At 34.5% G+C, this 18,968-nt stretch overlaps 1 protein-coding gene across 1 annotated transcript in view; it reads left to right on the top strand.

Moving 5' to 3' along the window:
* Positions 1-2,675: 2,675 nt before the first annotated feature.
* The window catches only part of LOC113118617 (contactin-5), a 284,385-nt gene continuing 268,092 nt past the window's right edge, over positions 2,676-18,968 (top strand). Inside the window, exon 1 of the mRNA XM_026287922.1 lies at positions 2,676-3,081. The gene's annotated coding sequence lies outside the window, so the exon portion shown is untranslated. The remainder of the gene's footprint in view (positions 3,082-18,968) is intronic.

Genomic DNA, 18,968 nt, shown 5'->3' with positions numbered 1-18,968 from the left:
ATACAAAGTAGGACAAAACCTGTCAAATGAAAGGGTGCGTCTTCAAAATGATTGTAGGCTGGAAATGTTATTTAGAGGAACAAACTTTGGTGAATAAGAGTGAATAAACGCAGCCAGTGTGAAATGGAGCTAATGCACACAGGGCCGAGAGCAGAGCAGAGTCTTCTGTTTAATTAATGATGGAAACAGAGACTCCTGCTTCTCAGACAGTTATACCGGCTGAGCCTAGGAGGACGAGAGATGGTATTTTTAAACAAGCATTTGCTATAGGTCATCTAGCAGAGAATACATTAATTTATTCTGTTGCTTTAGACCTTTAAATATGAATTACCTACAAAAAATATATATATAAATAAATAAATAAAAAACTGACGAACAAGCAATTCTGTTGCTTGAAACATTATTATTTTGGAGTTTTCTCCCTTTCAGTGCATTAGTTTGTTGACTGGCATCCCAGAACACTATACCCCAAGTATCCCAATATATACAAATTAGCCACGAGAGATGCAGAGATGTGGAAAGTGCAGCTCACCTCAAAATCACTTCAACAAAAGGATAACAGCTCCCCCAGAGGCCAAACACTGATCCTGCCACCCAGAGGAGCTGAGCATTTTGCAAATCCTTCTCATACAGAACAAGTGGTAATAAAGAGCCAGCGAAGTGTAACTTCCCCTGAAAGTAATAATGCATGCAGTCGAATGTCTGGCGAGGAAAACAACAGACGTTTGACTTAATCCGTCTGAACCCAGAGTTTTAGACCAGCTCTTTTGAGAAGAAAGCATACACAAGCATATTCAATATTTCAAACTGATTGGCTGCATGCACGAGCACAAGACGTCTTGGCAACAAAGATCAATGTGTTTAATAAATGAATAAGTCTGTAAATTACAACAGAAAGCTTTATGGAAATTATATTATGGATCTGCTTTTAAGCTTTCAGATCTGAGATGAGACATTTTGATTAGTGATGTGGCCTTTCTTGTGGCCTTAATGAAGGGTTTGTGTAGACATTAGCATTTGCTGACAGCTGTTTAATTTATTAAAGCATAATTCTGGGATATATTAGAGGATTGTGCTCAAAGCTTTATGATCTGGTTTTACAGAAAATCTACGCTGATGCTGTCACCAGGGAGCCGGTGGCAACCAGTGCCACTCTTTCGCTCGGTTTCTGTCTGCTGGGTTTAATTTGCTATGAAGATCATACTAGTTCCTTCTTGTAAAATCATGAAAGTGTCTAATTGTGCAACTTGGTTTAGGTGGATAAATGCAATGCAGTGTTGGTGTTAAACATGAGCTTGTGAAGGTTACTCCAGAGAGCTGGATCTCAGAGTGTATGTTTGCATTTTTGTTGCTCTATTAATGTTGTTTTAATTAGAGCACGATCGTGTTCCTAGAGTTGAGGAAAAAACATTCTGATGCACAGATAAAACCCTCAAGGCCCGCGTCTGTGACTTTGCGGAGGGGTAGACTGTGCCTGACAAGAGAAAAGAGACAGACTTGACAGAGATGAATAAACATAACATGCTGATTTAATGCAAAATGAGAGGTCTCGAAACAAGAGTCAGTGAGTGCAAGAAGACAAAAAGACTTGTTTGATCCATTTAGCCAGTCTAAGATAGTGAAGAGGCCAGATAAATTTCGCAATACTGTTGAATATATATATGTATATAAAATCAGTATATAATCATACTTATAAGTTGAAGCATTATGTCAACTCTCTCATTCCAGATAGAATTCGTTCTAGCAAATATTGAGCACAACAATATAAGGTGGTATTAAAGTATTGAATAGGAAATTGGCAGTTATATCAATCTAACTGGATTTAGTCAACAAATATCTGCGATGTGTCTTATTTGTTGTTACATTTTTCTTTAAACTAAATGGGTTTCTGATAATAAGAATCATGAAACCTTTTGTACATCAAAAGTGGTTTCTGACTGAAGGACTACAACTTAAGCATTTACTAAAATGAGGAACTCAGAAAAAATTATACTAATTCTAAATATTTATACATTTACATTTAGCTGACGCTTTTATCCAAAGCCACTTACAATTGCTATATATGTCAGAGGTCGCACGCCTCTGGAGCAACTAGGGGTTAAGTGTCTTGCTCAGGGACACATTGGTGTCAACCAGTGGATTCGAACCCAGGTCTCTCCGACCAATGGCATGCGTCTTATCCACTGCGCCATCACCATCAAAAAAAAATAATAAAAAAAAAAAAAAAATAATAAAAAAAAAATCATTCTGTATGATTTATAAGCGTTTTAGAAAAATGGTCATGGGTTATGTCCTCATACAGTAAGACACCCTCTCCTTGTAATACTGTATCTGTGTCATACCCATGTCATTATGCAGAGTTGTGTTCTGATATTTCGCACACACACAGACAGACAGACAGACAGACAGACATGTAGATAGATAGATAGATAGATTTTGGCAGCTTGTTTAATAAAGTTTATAACAGAGATAATTGCGACTAGGTACATCAGAGTTTTTCTATAAATAAATCTTACGTGATATCGAAAAAAAAAAAGTAGAAAATTCGGGATAAAACATCAAACGGCATTTTATGTGAATGAAGTCCGCCGTTAGGTGTGCGCGCTTGCTTTTGAGTTCAGGTTTTTTTTTTTTTTTTTTTTTTTTTTTTTTTTCAGGACGAGGCTGAGATGAGCGAGCTGCTTTAAACAGTCACTTGCTGCCCGAGACTCCAGCACGAGACGCTCCTCCAGCCTCTGCGCATCCCCTCTCTCTGTTTTACACCGCTTCAGTCGAAAGGGAGGGAGAGAGGCGTCTGAGGAGGAATCGTAGGTGAGGTTTGGACCACAGCCGGCGAGGTAGAGGAGGAGGAGATCGCGCGCCTCGTACACATTTGAAGGATGCGCTGCCGCGCGCAACGGCGCGTCCTATAGAGATACAGCGAGCTTGCGGGATTGAGGCGTCAGGGTTTCGTTCTCTATCCATGTTTGGCTTTGTGCAAGAAAATCTGTCACTATCTGACACTCCGTGAGCAAACAGCATCACTTTACGGACGGAAGAAGAGGAAGACAGGAGTGGGCTGTTTCTCTTCTCGCAAACAGAGTAAGTCGGTGTGATTTCTGCTGAACATGCTGCTGCTTATCAATGCAATTACAGCTGCTCTGAGAGTTTCATGTGTCCCATCTGAAGCAAGGTGTACGGTGATGACACACTGTTAAAACACCGCAAGTGACGATTTTTTTCATACTGCATCTCAGTATCGCCATAAATGATACTAGGATTGCGCAGCTGGTACTGAAACCATCAGAAATGGTGGCATGCCTTTACTATGAACATGCATAGATATTCACCCTGATGTTTGGATTTCCACAGTCATGACAAATCTTAAAAAAAGAGAGATTAATTAATTAATTTTGTGTAATTTTTCAATTAATTTGTGATTTCCACATATCCACAAGCCTTTGAAATCAAAACATTTTTTTTAAGTGATTAATTTTTCATACATTCACTGTGAGATATTGCTAGAGCAGTTTGTATTATCATGTCATTATAAAATTAATGGAAACCATAAGACAAAAGCTGTTTGGAAATCCTAAATAAGTTCACAAATGTGTTTGCACGCACCTTAGTTGTGTCACAGAACTTTTTAGCATTTACTTTCTTTGCAGCAATTTTGTTGTCTTTTACTCACCTCTGGGTGTGCTTATAATTGTAAGACGTCTGATGTTAATGGCCTCATTAGTGATTTGTTCACTCTTGGGAGGAAAAGATGAGCTGTGGTTGGTTTGGTTTTCATTAGATTTATTGTCCGTAAAGTTTTGACAGATCAGTCTGAAAATCTACTGTTTCCTTTTGGCCCAGCAATATATTTTTCTCTCTTCGAAGTCATCCCTCAGTCAGTCCCATGAGCAAGCTCTGAAAAGTTTTCAGCCTGAACTTTACTTTGATGTCAGCTTTCAGTATTTGCCCTCATGTCTCGCTTTCAAAATGAAGACTGTCTGTCCGTTATACTGATGTTGTGTGATATTTTCTATGCTTCTTGAAATATTTTTTTTTTGGATTTTTATTTTTTTTTAAGCTTGTTTACTGGTGAACAGAAAATGTTCTCTGGCAGTTTTATTCAAGTCTGCCAGTACACTGTAAAATAGTTATGTCAGGTTTTATCTATGTATTCATTTATTTATTGTGCAAGTCAAATAACTGCACCAACTTGACTAATACAATTTATGGGTCAAATCAGGTACTCCAGCAATAACTGCAATAAGAACAATGTCACATCTTATATTGTAAAAACAGATAAAATCTCTTTGATTCTAACTTTGAAATTTTAATAGCAAATCATAACAATGAGACAAGAGTGATTATTATTTTTTATTTTTCTGGTTACACAATGATAAAGTATATAATTTGCACGGAAACTCTATTCTTAATTGTCATCAGCAGGTGTCAACCAAATCTGCAGTACTGTGTATTGACTTTTAAATGAACTGTGTTCACGTAACGCTGATAGTTTTCACAAGACAAAATTACTTCTTAAAATAAATTACATGTTTTTGATCGCCATGGCCTCCAGCAGTCATCCGATTTCCCTGGAACATATCAAGATGCATAAAGACGTGTCTCCCTTGCACATTCATTTATCTTTTGTTTCACAGTTAAATTATTGTGTAACACTTTAATGAGGTTGTTTTAGCTTTGCGAGTAAATATGAAATCGGAGCACCCTGCTGTTTTGTGGGTAGCGAGTTGATTAGATTCTCGTTTGCGCACACAGTAGGAACGTGAAAAGGGGTCATGCGTTCATTGGGTACTTTGATTATAGTACCCACAGAATTCACATCAGGGCCAGCCAAATACCAGACACTAAAGATATAACGGGGAAAAAAAGTCTCTGTGTGCATTTTCAGAGTCTGGTGGTTATTATATTAGAGATGGTGTGTTTGCATAATCTTAACAATGCCGCTCTTTGCATTAGAAGATATTAATATCCGTTTCTGTCTCCATTTATTGTCTCTTTTATTTTCTAGGCATTGCAGCAGGGAGCAATTAATGTAATTCAGTGGCACTGCTGTGCTTTTATTTGTGTTTTGTCCACTAAGTTTTATTAGATGATATGAATGAAATATTCTTAAAAGTCAATTCTTAAAAGACTTTGGTAATGAAGTAGTTGCAAGAAATGTTTTCACTAATGATTTAAAAAGAAAAGAAAAGAAAAGATGTGATTCACACCTGTATTCCATGGTCAAATTCTCCTATTTTATAAATAGGCTATACCATATTATGAGGACAAACATTAAAGAAATCGGACAAACATGGAATGATGTGGCTTGGTGTTATAAACACCCCGGTGTGGCCGCATGCGGTGCTCGCCGCAGCTCCTGTGCATGACCCGTTCGAGTAGTTACTTAGCAACACCTCAGACGCTCTCCAACTGGGTCAGACCTTCATTCAGGAGATTTAACACCACAGAAACACACTTGCTCACATGACCCGTTCATGTGGAGTCTTCAAAGAGGCTTTTACAGAAACTTCATGTCAGGGTTTCCGTTATTTCTCACATCTCCATGTCTTGTTTTCCAGCAAATGGAAGTCATTCTTTTCTGAGGAGACCAAAGTGACTCACAGTGCAAAACATTAAAGATGCAGCATGTGCCATAATGGCACAGACCCCGCAATGAGCATGGGAAATAAGAATCAAATTGAAATATATTACCTCTCTGAAAAAAAAAAAAAAAAAAACTTGGATCAATTTTTCTATCTTTCCCTAAATGCAATATTTTACACTTCTTGAAATTTTACTTATCTTTGAAACTGGTTTGAATTGGATAAATCTCCCAAAGAAGGAATGAATCTCCAAGGCATATCATTTTTAAAAAGGGGAGAAAATGTAAATGCGCACACACACACACACGCACACACACATACATATATATATATATATATATATATATATATATATATATATATATATATATATATGTGTGTATATACATATATGAATGCTGTGAACTCCATTACTGGATGTTCTGTGAGTCTAGCACAGGTTTGGGAATGCAAAAGCCACCAGTTAGGCTTTATTTTCACAGCAGATGATTACAACATTTCACTAGATTTGTAGTGAGACACTTTTTTAGTCAGCCTGTTTTCACTAAGACTGGAGTTTTCCTTCAAAATAAAAACTACACTACCATTTCCATCAAAATAAAACTTAAAAGTGCAGCATGAATTGATAACAGCTAGTGGTTAAATGCAGTTCAAATTCAAAATATCTCGTTCAAGTGTAGAAATTATTAAATAAGTATTGTAAGTTCCCTACTGTAGTATAGAGCAAAAATAGTATACCTATGAAACATTAATTTTCATTTATTTTACAGTGCAGTTGTTTTACAATACATGGCTGTTACTGTCATTGTTGTTGTTATTATATTCTAATCTAAAATACCAGTTTAAATGTAATTTAGACTAAAACAGTATATCACAAATAAAAAGAGAGTTGAGTCCCCTTTAAGGTTTAGTTACAAGTAAATTCACATACTTTTTTTATGAATTAAGTTTTCTTAGTTAATATCATGGGTTGGAGCTCTTAGTGACCACTCAAAGTGCATTAGATAGAATAATTTAACTTTAAAATTTACTTTTATCTTTTGTTTAAATATTGCAATAAATATTGTATCATAGACTTCATACCATGATATTATCATATTTTGATATCATTACATCCCTAATATATATATATATATATATATATATATATATATATATACACACACACACACACACACACATTTGATATAACATTGTACAGTAAAACGTTCCTGTGTTCCTGTTTTTGGACACGTTAATACTTCTTTTAAATAAATTCATACATTCAGTTCAACAGTACCTCAAGATATACTCAAAATTGTGCTTGCTGTACTTGCAAATATACATTTCAAGCAATGTTAATATTTCAGGCTACTGATAATTATGTTTAATTGTCATGACACCCACATACGTCGCACTTCTGTGTATTTCAGCCAAACACATAACAGCCACACAATTTGGTAACAAACAGGCACAGATGATTGGATGTGTGCATAATAATAAGCTGAAGAAAAACTATTTACTTATGCACTGGATGACTGCAAATAAAATCATGAGTTTTAACTGTGAAGTATCTGTAAATAGATTCAATGGAGTACTTCTGCCATCATTAGTATGTTTTGCTGAAAAAAAAAACCTTTCCTTTTGGTCTGTGTTATAATAAGGGATGCAGTTCTTGTACTTGCCTAAGTTCATTCTCTATTTGACACAGAAGCACATGCATACAAAACACACTGGCCGCATACTACTGTAATTGCGCAAAGGCAATATATGCTTTTTGCACAATTAAACGTGAGGTCAGATGTGCCCATCTCCTCGGGGGTTCAGAGCTGCTACCGGACACCATGCACTTTGATGTAAATTACTCTAAAATGGTATCTGAATAATTTCAGCCTGTATCTCTGAGAGGGTTTATAGAGAGGCTGCATTGCTATTAGTATGAGAAAATGTGTCTTTCTGGCCTCGACTCCATCTTGGTAGGTTGAGTGGTGTGCATGGGTGTCACTTCTTATTAAAAAGTAGTGGGGACAGTGTTGAAGCTGTTCTGGTTGTAATGTTGTTACATGAATTTAGTAGCTCATGCATATTAAAGAAACAGTTGGTGGGGGGGGGGGGGGGGGTCGCGATGTCAGATTAACATCATGATGTCTGTCAGCCATCGGCGATGGATGATGGCATCGTCTATCGCTCCCAACCCTACACTGCAGTGAATGGGTGCCATCAGAATGAGAGTCCAAACAGTTCAAGACATTTCTAAACTGAATATTCAGGTGGATTTTGATGTTAGAGGACAGCATGGGATATCATTTTTAGCTAAAGAAAGTGTTGTAATAGATTGTGGTCCTTTTAAAGTTAAACCACCTTAAAGGATTTGGAAGTTCATTTATGAACTAGGGTTATGTGGATTACTTGTGGATTATTGTAATATTTCTTATCAGCTTTTTGGACTCTCGTTCTGACGGCACCCATTCACTGCATGAGCAAATGGTGTAATGGTAAATGTTAGGGCTGCACAATTAATCAAATTTCTAATCGCGATTACAATTGTGTATTCCACAATGACATAATCATCCAAAGCGGCAATTAATAGTTCAAATTACTCTCATGTTATTCTGCATGCTTAAGATAGAAGTTTTTTTTTTTTTTTTTTTCACGTTATCTTAAGTTTTTTTTTTTTTCATTTTAGTTTAAGAAGTTTATAGTTTTAGTATAACATTATAATACCATTCATATTTTGAGTTTTTTATGATTTAAAGAAGAAACCAATCTGATGTATTGTTGACATTTGAAACTTAATACTATATAAAAGCACCAAAAGTGTTTTCAGCTTGATATTTTCCATATAAAAACATGACATGCAATTGCATCAAACAATGGTATAAACCCCATTCAGTGTAACCGTAATTAATAATCACAATTTCAAGGGAATAATCGGCAATTATGATTTTTATCATAATGGTGCAGCCCTAGTAAATGTCTCCAAAACTGTTCCGATGAAGAAATAAACTTTTCTACATTTTGAATGGCCTGAGGGTACATTTTCATCAAACTTTATAATTTATGGTGAAATACATGCCTTTAATTTGCCCATACTTAAATATTTTATTATGAATTTGTAGTTTAAATTTAAGTTATTTTCAATTATGGTCCCTATTACAGCAGCAAAGGAGTGGAACTCTGTACCTCTGAACATCAGAGAACTCTCCAGTCTCAGAGTCTCTCCAGTCTCCAGACTGTTTAAAAAGCATCTCAAAAACAGGTTCTTAGTACATCAGATATGTCACCATCGATAAGAATAGGTATTTTCCCTGAACCCAACCTGCTGTTTGTTTTATAGTAAACTTGTACATTGTATTTGGTAACATGATTTGAAGAATTATATCTGTTTTACTGTTTTTTATATCTGTATTGTTCCTGTGTAATTTTTATATTGGCTTTTAGGTAGACAATTTTAAGATCTGTCTAAGGACAACGGATGAAAAATAGCCTTTTGGCTAATTCTGGTGCATTTACAGTAATGTTAATTAGTGTACACCATCCCTGTCAAATAAATAAATAAATAATATATGTGAAATTAGATCAGGCCTGTGATACAGTATAAATCTGAATTGTAAACTTGACTAAACAATTGATATTAGCATGGTCTCTAACAGGGGCGATTCTAAGATTTTGATTTTAGGGGGGCTCAGCCCCCAATAAGGGTATGATTAAAAAATATTATTTTACTATTAGGGTAGGGTTGTATACTACTAACCTTATTGCAATCCACTATTCCATTGTATTCCCTGTATTTCATATATGGGAGTAGGAGTACTGACTGAGCCATATATAACACTGTAAAAAAAACTAATACAGTTTTTTACATGTGACCAGTCACTGGAAAATTTTGAATTGGGAATGTAGATTTTTTTATTTTTTTTACAATAAAGACTTCCTGATTCAGTATTAGGACATTCATGTTTATCCTTTACCACTGCTTTTTCTTATGAAATGTACGTGGAAATTGGCAGAAAATTAAAACAACATAAGGGTTCAATGACTGCAATGAATCTTGGGAACACAGTGGTATTGTGTGTGTGTGTGTGAGGCTGTCTGTTCTATTCTCACCTGACTGTTGCTCATTTGCAGACCTACTCCCGCACGACAAAAAAAATGTTGTATATCCATCTACAATGAAATATAAATTATTATATTTTATTTTTATTATTATTATTATTATACATTTTTAGCTTTTTAGCCTTTATAATCAACAATACGGTTGGTTATACATCAAGTCAGCCCCTGAACATTTATTTCATTTCAAATCATTTAACTAACCAGCTAATATTCATTAAGAATATAGACAAAACAAGTATTAATGTAATTGTCTATTGGCAATATGTTTAATCTGTTCTATATTTATTTATATTTATTAAAAATAACATCATTATCAATTTGCCACTTCTATAAATCAATTACTTAAAAAAATAATAATAATAATCACAGATCCCTTTACTCTTACTCTAATATCATGATACACTAATGATTAGTTATTACTTAATACAAAATTATGTTTAATAATAGAAAACAAAATAACTCCACATGATGTTTCTCTCTCTGTGCCATTAGTACTTTCAGACAATGATGTGTGTCGTTAATCATTTATTTTGCATGGCTGCATAATGTAATGCCGAAATACACAATAATATGTTTTCAATTTCAAAAAGTAAATTAAAATAAATCATGATCGTTTTCTAAAGTATGTTTTCATGGGTGTTAATCGCTTCATTTTTGTTGGAAGAAAAAACATCTGTCACACTGTGATAAAGGCTGAAAGTGAACGCAGCGAAGACGTACTGGTATTGGATGCGAGAACACACACACACACACACGCACACACACACGCACACACACCTTGTACTCTCTGATGTTCGCTCTGCTCGGCGCCCCTGTGGATTGAAAAACGCGCTGAATCCGTGCAGACTCAGATAAGGGGAGGAGCCGGAACTTGATGCAGCTTGCCACCGTTTCAAATGAGTTTTTAAAGGGGTATGAAGCGATCACTAATTAATTAATCAAATAATTTTTAGGGGGGCTGGGCTTAAGTTTAGGGGGGCTGAAGCCCCCCTAAAAAGGGCCTAGCGACGCCCCTGGTCTCTAAATGTACAAAATCATTGAAACTGTTTAATTGCACATTGAGTGGCTTGTTTCAAAATCATTGTAAATGTCAGCTTGAGAATATTAAGATGATTCATTGGTTGTTTGGGGACTCAAAGGATTCTGCATCTAAGCCGTTTTAATACAATGTTTTTGTTTTAATAAACTGAAACTGTCAGTGGATGTACTGTATATCATGAGTTGGGATTAAAACGACAGATTCAAGTTCCGGATCGCCACTCATTTTAATATCCACTAACAAAATGAAAACTCCTGTTCATCAGTTGGACATGCTTCTGTATTAGAATCATCCCTGCCATGAACTATAAAAAAAAAAAAAAAGAAAAAAAAAAAAAAATTGATGCCTGATGTGGTGAAAGGCTATACTGTTTTCTATGTTCTATATTTAAAAATTTAATTTTGAACATTTCCCTACAGACAAAGTCTATTAAAGTAAGTTTATTATTTTAATATCAGCTCACTGTATATGCTTTAAAGTTCATATAGCAGTTTAATTTAGATTTTAATTTCCTCACAGTTTGATGTGATTTGATGTCTCCATCTCCATTTTATTTTTACAATTCAACTGATGTGTAGTAACACGGGTGAGTCAAGCTAGCTTTGTCAAAAGCACTTTCACTTTGGCACAAAGTTGATTAAAAAAAAAAAAAAGATTAATATAATAAAAGTTGTAAAATTAGTGCAATTACATTCCTTATATATACATATACGTATACATATATGAAATATACTAATATATACTAGACTACTACATCATAAGTAATATTTTAAGTAATAATTTAATAATAGATGATTATAAATAATTTATATTTTATAATTAAATAATATGTAAATTATTTATATACATGTGTTTCAATTGAGACTAAGTCTGTCTCTTATGCTCACATGCATTTATGTGTTTATATATATATATATATATATATATATATATATATATATATATATATATATATATATATATATATATATATATACTGTAAGATATTTTAAAAAGCTAATTACTCCTGTGTTTCAATGCAGAATTTTCAGCATCATTACTCCAGTCTTCTGTGTCACATGATCCTTCAGAATCATTCATAATACTGATTCGCTGCTCAAAAATCATTTCCTATCATTATCAATGTTATAATAACTTGTGATGCAACCACGATATACTACAATTCAAATGTTTGGGTAAGTGATATACCTAGATTTGTGTCAAGAATCCAAACTGTCCATTTCAGTATATCAGTTTTATATTAACAGTTTTAATTAGTGTATTAACACATTTTGACAGTGTACCGTCTCATATACTGTTATAAAATTACTCATTCAGTGACATAAGTTTTTGGTCATACCGCCCACCCAAACTAAAGGTTACTGACATGAACCAGCGGTCCAGAGATCAGGGCTAATTGAAAGTGACAGATGCACTGTGAGGCATGAGGAAACTGTGTCAACATGCAGAGGGAAAACCAGCAGCGCTTTTCCGAGATAAGATAATAGGACCTGGAGGGCTTTTCACCGACTGAGAAATGCAACTAATAAAATGAAAACGGACAAGAATGTCTGCAGGATTTCTCGCAGCAGGAGCCTTAAGTAAAGATCTTAAAAGTAATGTTCCGGGCAGTTGCTTATGCTGTTGTTTATAATCCCCGCATTAGATATACAGTACATTCTGATTCATGAAATCATTTAATATGTGCTCATGCATTTGAGAGATCATCTAGCCTAGGTGATATGTCATTTAAAATGTGTTCTTAGATTTACAGTGCTGGTAATATATTTGAATATACTGTGAGATGTAAAAAAAAAAAAAAAAAAAACACTGAAGAGTCTTACAATGGCTGAGAGTAGATTAAGTCTGTCAGTGCTGCAGTAGGTTTTAGTCAGTCTGAGCCTGGTTAGTAGACTCAATTTGATTTGTCTAGACGCACTGCATTGTAGTATTTGTGAGTGTACTCCTTAATGCAAATGAAGTCATGTTTTAGCAGATGTATGTAATTAAAATGCAGTCTTTCTCTTGCTGGGAAATGGAACAACAAGATTGATGACTCATCTTGGATGCATTAAAACGCTTAGCCAATAGAACATTCAGTAGAATGATACAGTACAGAGTTATACATTAAACCCGCCATTGACCTGATGCTTCAACAGCCAGAAGAAGGTAGCTCAGAGCTACAAACTCCCGAGCACGTAATTAGACAGCTTGTCATACAGACGCATCAACTCTTTCCTGATGATGACCACAGGCCTCTTCATCAGAGCTGCCTCTCTTAGTTCTTGACACAAATATGTATGACCTTATTTCAAAAGTAAATTTCCCTATTTGATTTTTTCTTGAGGGTCTGCATGCCTTGCTGATTGCATCTATAACTGAATTCTGAATCTTTATTTTAATTTTTATTTGATCACAAAAGGGATAGCACAAAAAGGACTGAAATTATGTTTGTCTGCCTATTTTATATGGGTTTTATTAATAGTCTTCACTGAGTAGATCTTAAATTTTGGATTATGGTTTGGCTAAACAGCCTACATGTACTGTGTGCCTGTGTTTGAAGACATCTTGACCTGCTCAAGATGCTGTAAGTGTAACTATTATTGTGTAGTCGGTTTTCAGTTCTTTCGGTTACTTTTGTCTTGCTTGCTCATTTTGAAGATGCTCATTATATGATAATAATAGGAGAAGAACTTCAATTTAGAATTCTCTGGTTCAAGTCCTTGAATGAGAATCATTTTTATTTTATATTTTTTTTCTGAGAGTTCTCAAGTTCATGGCACATCTGATGATAAATGAAAGTCTCCATGCCTACATATGTGGTCATCATGGGTGGAGTATAGATGGGAAAGGGTAGATGTGTATATTATTTGTGATTGGTGGCTGGTTCAATTTAAGTGTATTCTGTGCTTTTAGCTTGTAGGGTACTAGACTTGATAGCCTTTTTGTTGTAGATAGCTGTGAAAACAGCGATTCTCTACCTTGTTCATGGTCGAGATTGAGAAACACTAATCTAACACTCTACACAGGTGTTAGTGATTCCTAAAAGTGCATGATTTTATTCTGTTCTGCTTTTTATTGTTATAAAATTAGATGGTACAAAGCCAATATATATATATATATATATATATATATATATATATATATATATATATATATATATATATAGTCTTAATTACAGTTCAAGTCATAATTTCTATGTTGCATGTAGTTCATTTAGTTTTTACGGTCATTTATTGGTTGAGTTATTGACACTTGACTAAGTAAACATTCTTACATTTCACATAAAGCATCTGTAACATCTTTCTCAAATGATTTAACAAAGATAACTGAAATATGAAGCGTCAACAGATGTAATTAAGTGCTCTGAACCAGAAGGAAGCTCCCAGTGCTCCCTGAAAGCATATTTCATATGATTATTTTAGAGTAAGGCTTTAAAGTATAGAACAAAGAGGATTTTTGACTTGCCTGGAAAGTAGGCTAAACATCTGAACTGCAAACTCTAAGTATAAGAGGCACTTTAAAGTCCAAACGAACCTCTATAACCATTCACGTGGGAAACTGCATTGAAAAGTCACTCCATCTTCTGTCGCAAGCAGTTATTTCCAGGCAGAAGATGCCACGGAGGAGAGGTGAACCTGGTCGCTTGCCCAGAAGTGCAGTTCACTTTCTGACCTAATGATATTTGGCTCAGACTGGTACATCTGCAGTATCAGAGTCTCATGGCTTCAGCATATGTTGGCTTATTTTATGGAAAATCCCAAAGAGGATTCTGTTTTGGGCTTGTTGATTCATGTTTGTTTTCTTATCGGATAAAATGGTCCAACTCAATTGAGCACATATGTTTGCATTTTTTTTATTTATTCACGTTTTATTTTTAGAATGTATGAATGTACTCTATGTTATTTATCGTTATATATTTATCATTATTCTATGTGATATCCCAAAATGCACATAAAAAGGTGGATAGAAACATGTTGTAACATCTGTGTAAAAATATGCAATGCCTTAATTAATAGCAATTTTTTTTTAAGGTGAATGCTGTTTGCATTATATTTTACTCCTATAATCCAATGTGATTTGAGTGAAATGGCATAGTCCTATTTATTGAGAAAAATGTAGGGCAGGCCTTAAATTCATTTGTCAAGAATTGATTGGATTGTGAAATATGGTACGGTATACCAGAATGAAGGCAGGTGGTTTGAGGGGAGGGATTAAAATGTGGGATTCAGAATCATTCAAAAAGGAGGTTAAAGTTTATATAATTGGCAGTTAACCCCTGCTTGTAGATTACTTAATTTCCTCATTATGCCAGCAAAGAAAAGCTATTTCTCCATTTATGCTATGAAAACAGTGCTTCTTAACCTTGTTTGTGTACCAGAATTGAGAAAAACTAATCTTACACACTTGTAAATGTGTTAGTGACTCTTTAAAGTGCCAATGGTAAAAAACAAACAAACAAACAAACAAAAAAAAAAAACATCTATTTCTTTACTGAAATTATGCCTTTGGCTACATAGTAGATGTGATGGTTTCTTGATATGCAATAATTGTTAGTTTAATGAATTTGATATTGAGAGTTTAAAATTTTTCTGATTTGCTCTGGAGGTTAATATGCACCGTACCTAAACGTATGCAGTTTACAGTTGAAACGAACACTAGATGATCTAAAACTTTTCTTTTTACATAAATTATGTAACAGGGCTAACAATCAAGAAAGTGTAATTTTTTACACAATTCCTTGCACAATATTATGTTATCAACTCAAAAATTGTTTGTCATGCTGTGGAATTTGATAACGATACTTTGAATGTTAGAGTCCCATTTACAAGGTTTTTTTTTTTTTTTTTTTTTTTTTTTTTTTTTATGCCATAGCTTTGCTTGGTAGTTTACTTTGAAACTGCTGTGAAATTTGACGTAACATCAGTGTTGCAGAAACATTGTGACAAACACATATCACCAATGAGCCTGGGTTGTAAGTAACAGTGTACAGTAGACTTTTCACCAATGACATTTATTTTTTTTCTAACGTTGACTGGTCAGTTACATGAAATTCAGGTAAAAAAAAAAAAAAAAAAAAAAAAAAAAAATCACATGAATAAAAAAAAAAAGTGAAAAAGTTTTTTCAAAGTTGTAAACTTCCTGGTTGCATACTTTGGGTTGAATACTAAGCGTTCACTAAGTATTGAAAGTGCTCACATCCAAAAGAATATTCGTTATAATACGTAAATGTCATGAAGACTTTTTTTGAAGTAAGGTATACAGAAAGCAAATAGGGTCAAATTTACACCACCACTGTTAACTTTTCAATGCTGAAAATGTTCAATTCTCAGGTCTGCACTGCATTTGAGGAAATGTGTCTCACCCAACATGATTGATTCACCCAATTTTCCTCTTTCTGTGGTGGCATTCAGGTTACCATGTTCCATTACGCATATCATTCGCAAATAGCCTCAGGCAGTCGCCTGGGCAGGGTTACAATGCCAGGAAGAACACTTACAAAAGACATTCACAAGATACTTTAGATTTAATTGTATCTCGTTTCAGTGGAGCAATGTCATGAAGGGCAGGAAGATTCAGATAGATCCCAAACAAGACATTCAATCACACCTCAGAAAAAGGTGGATAAAAGCTTACTGATGCATCGAGATCTAGACTCCATCCGTTTTGACTGGAACGTGTTAGTCTTGCCCTCCAATTCAAAGCACAATGGGAAAAATGAATACTCTCAGTATGATTTCAAAGTATTTGCCGCTTGGTGGCACCTTAAAGCGACTCCGGGTAATAACGGAGAGGTTTAGCTATTTGACTGTTGGCCCAAGTAATTTGGTTTGCATAAAATATTAAAATCACATTTGCGAAATGGGATGCGAACGGGTCTCCCTTGTTTTGCATTTAAAGTGAAACTCTTCAACCTCGACAGATGTACACCTAATTGAAGCCCTTTGTTTTTACGGAGGCCTCCAAGTCTAATCAGTTTTAAACATTCTTAACTGGTCATACTGGGAGATGTCAGAATGGGGTCCATTACGGTGCGGGGGCAGTCATCTGTTCCATGGCAAACAGATCAGCTTTACATCACTGCCCTGCTTTAAAGGGAAGCACAGAAAGCTTTGTGTGAACACCTGGAATGGGAGCATATTTTGGATCCCAGATAAATCTGAGATTAGGTGTAGATTTAGGAGAGTGAGCTGACGAGAGGTGTCTGGAGGGTGGAGAGATAAGAGAGCTTAGAGACACTTTCAATGAGAGACTAAAGAGATCACTATCATAGGAAAGAATGTATCACTGCTGGATTGTAAACTCTAGCGGTAGGCCTACTGGTTTTTCTTTAGCAATAAAGGCTTTGTTTTGATTGGACGGTTTGAGGTGAGACAGGAAACACTTGGAGAGGAGAATAGGACTGGGAAAGGTCCACAAATCAAGACACAAACTCTATCATTGTGGCATATATTGGTATGTGGAAAGGTTATGGCTCCAGATATAATGTAACCATTAACTCAATATGACATACTGTACTGTTGTGGAATTGAAAAATTCTTTGAACATGTTTGGAAAACTCCTCCATATATTTTATATATACATTTATGCATTTGGTAGATGCTTTTATCCAAAGCTACTTAATTAAATGTATTCAAGTTATACATTTTATCGGTTCATGCTTTTCCTGGAAATCAAACCTTGGCATTGATAGCGCCATGATGTACTTTTTGAAGTGATTTATTAGCTTGCATATGTTTTATACAATTTACTGACAAAGGAAGAATATAACAAAGTGATTAATCCAAAAGAGACCATAACATAACATCTTGTCAGTTGTTGAAATCCTGACTTTATAAATGAGCTACAACAATAGTTTTAATAATTACTTCATGAATAATGGTTTCATGCATGAGGCCTAGCAACTATTCTATCATCATCCTAAATTCGTTCAGATCAAATTGAATATGAAAACAGAATATTATATATTTTTTTCCAACATTTCACTCTGATGGAGGAAAAAGAAAGAAACTTTTAAAAATGATGCTATGATGCAGCCAAAAAATTAATTTTAATAACATGTATTATAATATACATTCCATTAATCAATTATTATTTAAAATAAATAAATGATTCAAATGTATATACCTTTTCTCTCAAGCTCTTTTGAGCAGTGTTAATTTCGTTGACTAAATATTTTGTCATTATTTTCGTCACGAATATATTTTTGCGGACGAAAACGAAACGAAAACTAAAAAAGAAGTCACTGATGGAGACAAAAACTATGACTAAATTGATTGACATTATCGTCAATGAATAAAGGACGAGACGAAAATAGACTGTGACGAAAATCAAATCAGCAGACGGGAGAGATGCGAGGAATGAACAAAACAACCGGCAAAACGGAACAGGCGAGACTGCATGAGAGAAGAGAACCAATCAGAGCCTGACTTATTGAGACGTGAAACTAAAGTATTCCGTTTTTGACTGAGCTCCCGGGAAGACAGCATTCGAAGAGGTGATGTCTAAAAGAGCGACAAAATGTCCACAGCTCACTTCACGTTTGACGACGAACAAAACAAAACTAAGTGTAAAGCATGCGGAGCGATCATTCGTGGCATACATACTAATACTAATGTTTAGTTTATTTTATAATGTTCTACTTGTTGACAATATCACAAATATTTCTAGATTTGTCATGTGAAACGTGACTGTTCACATCCTATCATTATACATACTAATCTAGCAATAATGTAGTATTTAAAACATACAATATTGCTAGACAAATGAATACCTTATAAAATCGTGTTACTTTTTTTATCCACCTAGCTGCCAACTTTAAATTAAAAATGTTTGCACTTATTGTTCAGCTCAGCTGTAAGCTTTAAGGTCCTGGACCTAACTTTATTTTTCTTTTATTGATGGTCAATTGGCAGCTAGTCATTGTTTACATTATCATGACAGTGTTTGTTGCTGCATAAAAACTTTTGTATTGAAATAAAGACACAGTTGTGTTGAAATAAAGTTGAATTTGTGTTTTATATATTTTGGTTAAGTTTGTTTCCTATACCAGCGATAAAAATTGTCTAGTAAATCTGTTATTGATTTTAGTCTTATTTTAGTCGTCTAAAATACCAAGCAATTTTAGTCGACTAAAATAAGACTAAAATTAAAACAAATCAGATGACTAAAACTTGACTAAAACTAAAAAGAATTGTAGTCAAAAGACTAAGACTAAAACTAAATTAAAATTTCGTGTCAAAATTAACACTGCTTTTGAGTACTTGAAATCA

Source organism: Carassius auratus, chromosome 18 (assembly GCF_003368295.1).
Source record: "Carassius auratus strain Wakin chromosome 18, ASM336829v1, whole genome shotgun sequence".
Classification (NCBI taxonomy): Eukaryota; Metazoa; Chordata; class Actinopteri; order Cypriniformes; family Cyprinidae; genus Carassius; species Carassius auratus.
The sequence above is the reverse complement of the archived record's forward strand: the minus strand, read 5'-3'. Positions and strand labels throughout refer to the sequence as shown.